Genomic DNA, 7,882 nt, shown 5'->3' with positions numbered 1-7,882 from the left:
ATTAACTTGACACATTAAGGTTTTGAGTTGGATGTGGTGTCATCTCATCTTATATTCTCTCGCTTGATTCTTTTCCGAAGTTTTTCCGGTGGTTAAGAGCTCCCCACGGTTAGCCCAACAACAACGTTATTTTGGTTCGGTCCCCCACAACCAACATACCATTAGTGTTCACCGTTTACAGATATAGATATTAGTATTTAAACTTTAACCTTCCAAATTCTATTTCATAGAATTAAAGCGTGTTAAAAAAGAAAAGTAAAAAATATTACTTATATTTCAATGGCTTCTCATTCTCTCTCAGTTCCTTACCTTCTTCTTCCAAGTATTCATCAAACACACCTCATTGATGATGATAATGATCTTATTACCGTTGATCGAAGCATCTTCAATTTATTAGAAAATAGGCGTTATGAACGGAAGAACATATTGAACGGTAGTCATGTTGGAGCATGGTGTGTTGGTTCTTCTCATGGCTGGATTATACTTTTGGATCAGAATGGAATTCTACTCCTTCTAAATCCTTCTTCTTCTACTACCATTATCCTACCACCTCTTCTCCTTTCATTCTTACACCCTGTTACATATTCTTACTTTGTTGAATATTTAAGAAAAATCTTCATAGTCAAAGTAATTTTGATGTTTTGTTCCTCTTCTTCAAGCTACACTCTTGCCATCATATATGGTTCCGACTGCAAGATTGCTTATTGCAATTCTACAACTTGGGTTGAGATCTCTCATGATAAGCAATCTTATTGTGATATTGTGTTAAAAAATAATTATCTTTTTGCTTTGACACAAGATGGTTTTATAGAAGTTTGGGATGTTTGTGGCCAAATTCCTGAAAGATTGTTAGTGTTGCAAGTGTGAGGAGTGTTGAAGTTAGTCCCACATCAAAGAAAGTAAGGAAGAGTGAGGAGTTTATAAGATGAGAGACCCATCAACTTAACACCTTAAGGTTTTGAGTTGGATGTGGTATCATCTCATCTTATATTCTCTCGCTTGATTCTTCCCCGAAGTTTCTCCGGTGGTTGAGAGCTCACTACGGTTAGCCCAACAAGTGGTATCAGAGCCGATGGTTTAATCGGTCTGGTTTTAAGGAGTATTCAAGGTGAAGCATCGAAAGTCTTCCCGGCAAAGGTGGTCCGGGCGGCATGTCCCACGGTGTTTTACGGCGGTGTGATGGACGATTACTCATATGTGGTGGAGGAGTTAAAGGGGAGTTGATGCTTGATGTGGAGGCTCACACTTGAGGGGGAGATTGTTAGTGTTACAAGTGTGAGGAGTATTGAAGTTAGTCCCACATCAAAGAAAGCAAGGAAGAGTGAGGAGTTTATAAGATGAGAGACCCATTAACTTGACATCTTAAGGTTTTGAGTTGGATGTGGTGTCATCTCATCTTATATTCTCTCGCTTGATTCTTCCCCGAAGTTTCTCCGGTGGTTAAGAGCTCCACACGGTTGGCCCAACAACAACGTTATTTTGGTTCAGTCCCCCACAACCAACATACCATTAGTGTTCACCATTTACAAATATAGATATTAGTATTTAAAATTTAACATTCCAAATTCTATTTCATAGAATTAAAGTGTGTTAAAAAAAAGTGAAAAATATTACTTATATTTCAATGGCTTCTCATTCTCTCTGAGTTCCTTACCTTCTTCTTCCAATTATTCATCAAACATACCTCATTGATAATGATAATGATCTTATTACCATTGATCGAAACATCTTCAATTTATCAGAAAACAGGCGTTATGAATGGAAGAACATATTGAACGGTAGTCATGTTGGAGCATGGTGTGTTGGTTCTTCTCATGGCTGGATTATACTTTTGGATTAGAATGGAATTCTACTCCTTCTAAATCCTTCTTCTTCTACTACCATTAATCTACCACCTCTTCCCCTTTCATTCTTACACCCTGTTACATATTCTTACTTTGCTGAATATTTAAGAAAAATCTTCATAGTCAAAGCAATTTTGATGTTTTGTTCCTCTTCTTCAAGCTACACTCTTGCCATCATATATGGTTTCGACTGTAAGATTGCTTATTGCAATTCTACAATTTGGGTTGAGATCTCTCATGATAAGCAATCTTATTGTGATATTGTGTTCAGTAACAATTATCTTTCTGCTTTGACACAAGATGGTTTTATTGAAGTTTGGAATGTTTGTGGCCAAATTCCTAAAAGATTGACTCTTCTAACACCAACTGTGGAACCAAGTGATGAAGAGGATAAGCCTTATTTTGGAGATAAATTTTCGACAAAGTTGTACTTGGTGGTATCTGAAGAAGAAATATTGCTGGTGACAAGATTTATTGGGAATTTTGTGAATGATGATGGGTTGGTAGTAGAAGAAGATCTTTTATCATATGAGAATATACAACCATTGATTTATCCCTATAGAACAAAGTATTTTATTGTTTATAAGCTTGATATTAGATACAACAAATGGGAAAAAATGAATTCTTTAGATGATAAAATTCTATTTTTAGGTGCTAATGAATCTGTATCAATGAATGCTCAAGCTTGTTTAGGGGGTGAAGCAAATGATTGATGAAAAGAAATGTCTTTGGACTACATGTATGATGGACATGATTGGAGTGTTTTTAATTTTCAAAAAAAATGTGTCAAGAATCTCATACAATGTGCAAATAAGATTGATCCTCCACCAATTTGGTTAGTTCCAGCTCCATAGCATTGTACTAGCTTACATGCATTAAAATGTTGATTATGCTATATGCCTGTATTTGATATTCACGCTGATCTTTATTATTTCATAGTAATTTAGAATTTGCTATTTAGAATGCTTTTGTAATTATTTTTTATTTTTAATTTCTTCTCCATAGACAATTCAAAGAATCATGTTAAAGTATATATATATTTGTCCGTTTATTTTATTTATTTTTTTTCCTTATAAATAATAGTAACCAATAAATGATCATGTGTGCAACTTGTGGAAATTTCATAAATTTTGGATTTAGTTCTAATTTAACAGTGGCGGAGTTAAATTTAATTTTATTCGCTTGCCCTTTTGAAATTTAAAGACCATCAAAAATTAAGAGATAAGACAAAGATGCTTTATATTAACCTAGGTTACTTGAGAATAGAATTTCAACCCTTTTATTATTATCGTGATCCCTCATGTTTCATTTAATTAAAATTAGAATTATTAAATAGTATATAATAATTTTATTGTTGATAATTATCTTAAAAATTTTCATGATGTGATAAAGTATTTTATAGAAAAAAATATTATTAAAAAATCGTTTGATGAGACTATTATTATAAGTATGAAATTAGTACTTCAATTCTTATTGGATGAATTAAAGATCAAAGGAAAATATATTATAATTTTTATTGACAATAAGAATATAATAAAGAGACTAAATAGAAAGAAAAGTATATATTAGGAATAATGGAACTTAAAAAATAAAATTTATCAAATAAAATATTTAGTTTAAAATATTGGAGTTAGGTATAAGAATACTGGTGATTTTAAGGCAAGAAAGGAATAAAAGAGTATGAATGTGATAAATAATATCTATTGATTATTGAAAAAGGTGGATCACATAGATATAAGTTTATAGTAATAAAAGTGAGATGAATGAGACGAGTATGTGAAATTATAATAATATGAGTGATTAGCATGGTAAAATTATTTGAAAAATAAAATAAATATAATATTTAGAGTGTTCTACTACAGTCTACAAATATAAAGAGATTTATTTGTGTTTTGTCATATAATTTTACTTATTAATTTATTTGTTTGAAGGTCTGTCTATGCTTTGATAATTAGTTTTTAGACTATTTTAGTGTGACGTGTATTTTATTTAATTTGTGTTTATTCTTGATGGCATTGTTAAAGGGGATAATTTATAAATTAAATGCTCTTTTTTTAACTTTAGGTCGAGTCTATAACAATGATCTAAAAAATTATTAAACATTATTTAAAAATTTATATGACTAACAAAAATAAATTTTTGAATTTACCGAATTTAAAAAATAAAAAATATTATTTTTTAAAATATGTTTATTAAATACTATATTAAAATTTGTTCCTTAAAATTTTTTAAATATATTTAATATATAGTTATTTTTTTATATTTTAAAATTTGTTGAAGACTTATTTATAAGTAACTTTTGTCAATAATAAGAGTTTGTTTTGTTACTAATTTGATAAATTACACTTAAAATGATTAAATGTTAATAATCATTAATTCAATATATATAAATTGAGAGTACTTTTTGCCTTTAAAACGAATGAAGGATACACATAAGTATACAAAGTATAAATATTACCGCAGTTTAATTTTATGCGTGCATCGGAGGATATGGTGAAATTAAAAATAATTATACAAAGTATAAATATATTTAAATATTAATTCTAATTTTTTAAATTTTAAATTTTAAAATTAAATAATTAATTAATAATTTAATTTTTAATTTTGTCTTTCTTTATTTATTATTTACCCTTATCATTATTATTTCTTTGTACTTTCTCATAAATATAAGGGCACTAAGGCACTAACTTGTGATATCCATGTTTTTTGTCCTCTATTTATACGAGAGTTTAGAACTAAGAACCAAAAGAAGAAAATTAAAATGGAAGATTTGTAGTAGCCATCCTTTCCTTTATTTTCCTTCAAAATTCATCCCACGCCAGACAATCACTTTATGAAAGGTATAATTAATTCATAAGTCCTTCTAGTTTTATTCAATTTATTTAAGTCCCTAATTAAATTTAGATGTTTGCTACGGTACGACGATAAATTTATACGTACCAATATAATAAAAATATGGACAAATTAGAACAAGATATGTGAATTATGTTTTCCACATCAATAATTAATTTTTTTTAAATACAAATTATATTAATATTTTTACTAAATCACCCTTATATTTTAATAAAAAAAATAAATTTTATTTAATTTTAATGAAAAGACTTAAATATCTTTTTCTTTTTTATTAGACAAAAATCACCCTAATCCTTTAAATTTAATCAAAATTCAATTAACTTTAGTTTATAATTTTATATTTGAATCAATTTAAAAATCAAAACCAAAATACATTTTATTATTCGTATACACTACAAAATTACTTTATTTCTCATAAACCCTAATCTAATTTCTCCTTTCCCATTCATACCAAACAAAAAAAACATATCTAAAGAGTAACCTCACCCTAATCCCCCTGCCAGACAGCCGCATTTTATCGTCACTCTCTCCCCTTTTTCGTAGCGGCGCCTCCTCTCCGTCGGTCTTCACGCATAGCAGCATGCACCAGCAGCCGCTAGCCGTTTTCCGTCCCTCTCCTCTCCCCATTATATGGTTGCTTTGGATTATTATGGGATTTGATTTGTAATATTTCTTTTCCTTGTGATCAAGCTTAGTTAATTAAGTAATGATAGATTCAGTTCTATTTCAGTGCATCAACTATAGAGTGTTTTATGATTATAGTTATTAATGAGGCAAATTACTCTCGAGTGGATAATTATTAAGGCTTGGTTGTTCCTATTTTTAATGTAATTGCTTGCCCGACCTTGGATTTAAGGCGCTGTTCATTTTCTAATTGGTACATATGATCGGGTAAGATAACTTTTTTTTTAAGTTTAATTGGAAATTTAATTAAATGAGATGGTGTGAGGTGTGATCGTGGTGGAGATTAACAAATAAGAATAATGGTAAGATAACTTTTTTTCCCATTTTTTTATGGTATAGGATCTTGAATCATAGACTTTTTCTTCAATTTCTTTTGTCGTTTTTTTTATCACTGCTTGAATCTCAAGTATTGCTACGCGACCCAATTTATCTGGGTACTTCAAATTTTCGACCTTTTTCAACTGGGGATGCTTAGTTTAACTCTGAGATTGATGATTCAATGTTTTTGAGAAGTGCCTTTTTATTAATTTACTATTAATAATATACATATCTATTCACATTTTTTTATCCATCTTAATGTTTCAGAAAGTTACACTTACACATCACAAGTTGCAGGTAGTAATTTTTTCTGTTATTGAATACATGCAATGCATTATAATCCTCTTGTTCGTTTTAACTTCTAACTATGAATTGATGCAAAGCGTTATAATATATTGTGAACTTAGTAACTTACTACTCTGAATTTTCCTTGTCAATCTTAATTTTTGCCTTAGTTATGAATTCTCTATCGAAAAATTCGAAACAACAGCAGGTCATGAGGAATCCTCCGTCTTTGACCCGTGCAGTGTTAATCAAGATCATTCTAATGCGTTGAAACTTGAACTTGGATTGTCTAGTCTTGTGGTTTCTTCAGAAGTTGGGATTAGCCAACCCAAGGAGGAGCATGAGGTGGACGAATTGAGTGATGCTGATTGGAGTAATCTCACAGAAGTGCAATTGGAAGAACTTCTCTTGAGCAATTTGGACACCATTTTTATGGATCCTCACACTCATCTGCTTTATCAAGCAAGTGGGAGTACTCCATCAACTAGTCCAAACACTTTGAAGTTCAATGAAGCAGCAAAAAAGAACAGAAAAAGAAGCAATTGAATGATGGTAAAAATTGAAGCTTCACAAACCTCGGCCATTTTCTGAAGCATAGTCATAGGTTCAAATTAACTATTATAGCATCTAATTAACTCTTTTTTCTGTCCATACAGGAAGATTAGGTGTTGTGTAGGGTGTTCTACAAGAACAGAGAAGTTGGTGGCAAACCTAATAGCATGGGAAGCTGCTATGATGACACAGGCTCTTTATCTCTTCTAGCATTAATGGATTCTTACATCAGCTTTGACCAACAACAACAACCTCAAACCCATCTTCATGCTGATGAGTATGAGCAAGTGCCCTACTTTTCCATTTTCTCTTACACCCAAACAAGCCCTATTTTAAACAGTTTTAAAATAACTTTTTAACCAAAAATACAGTACATTTGAACTCTGATATGTCATTGCTAGTTTTTGAAATCTGATCTGTCATTACTCTAATTGGCAGTAAATTTCAATAAAAACTAAAACCTTAGAAACAACAAAACAACCCAAAGAGTCATCCAAAGTATTACACCAAATAACATGAAGAGAAAAAGAGTACATAGAAATAATCGAAGAATAGCAGCACCTAAGATTCACCTTCAGACAAAGATTAAACAGAGCAAAACACCACACGCACACTCAACCAACCCAAAAGCAAAAATCCCTTTTCACAGCACAAAAAATAGGTCGGAATCCATGAACCACCAAAATCAATTCAGAAAGAAAGCAACCCATCAAAGCAAACAGAGAAAAGACCAATGAACTTGGCAACACAGAGCAAAGCAAGCTCGGCTTTCAGATCCTTGATCCACTGACCCAGAAGCAAGAAGGAAAACCGGTTGCCCGCACCTGTGACGGCGAGTCGGCGACAGCGAAACCAATTTAGAAAGAAAAGAGAGTTTCAGTCTGACAATTGAGAGAGAGACGTTCTTTGAAAGAGATGTAAGAGACCCAGGAAAGATGAAGAACACTAGAATGGTTCTTCTGAATATTTTTTGTTCTTTAGATATGTTCTTTTTTTTTTGTATGAATGAACATATGAAATTAGAATTTATAGAAGAGTATAAGTATGATTGATTGTATATGAATAATCAATTAGATGTTATTTTAAATTTAAATAAAATTTTAATTAATTTAAATAGATAGTTTTTGTCCAATCTTAAAAAAAAAATGTAAGTCTTTTTATAAAATTAAAAAAAATATTTTTTATTTTTATTAAATTATAAGGTTATTTTGGTAAAAGGATTGATATGATATATATATATTTTTTAAAAAATAACTGCTGACGGAGATAATATAATTCATTTGGCGTTTTGTTATTTGTCCACATTTTGATTATATCGGTACGTATGAATTTATCATCGTACCGTA

At 30.6% G+C, this 7,882-nt stretch overlaps 1 long non-coding RNA gene across 1 annotated transcript; it reads left to right on the top strand.

The window, feature by feature from the left end:
• Nucleotides 1-5,152: 5,152 nt before the first annotated feature.
• Nucleotides 5,153-7,644, top strand: LOC140173516 (uncharacterized). The gene is made up of 2 exons (XR_011862663.1): nucleotides 5,153-6,536; nucleotides 6,641-7,644. It is a non-coding gene; the product is annotated as an uncharacterized lncRNA (long non-coding RNA).
• Nucleotides 7,645-7,882: the final 238 nt, after the last annotated feature.

Source organism: Arachis hypogaea, chromosome 6, assembly GCF_003086295.3.
Source record: "Arachis hypogaea cultivar Tifrunner chromosome 6, arahy.Tifrunner.gnm2.J5K5, whole genome shotgun sequence".
Lineage (NCBI taxonomy): Eukaryota > Viridiplantae > Streptophyta > Magnoliopsida > Fabales > Fabaceae > Arachis > Arachis hypogaea.
Note: the sequence above shows the minus strand (reverse complement) of the source record. Positions and strands in the feature narration are given on the sequence as shown.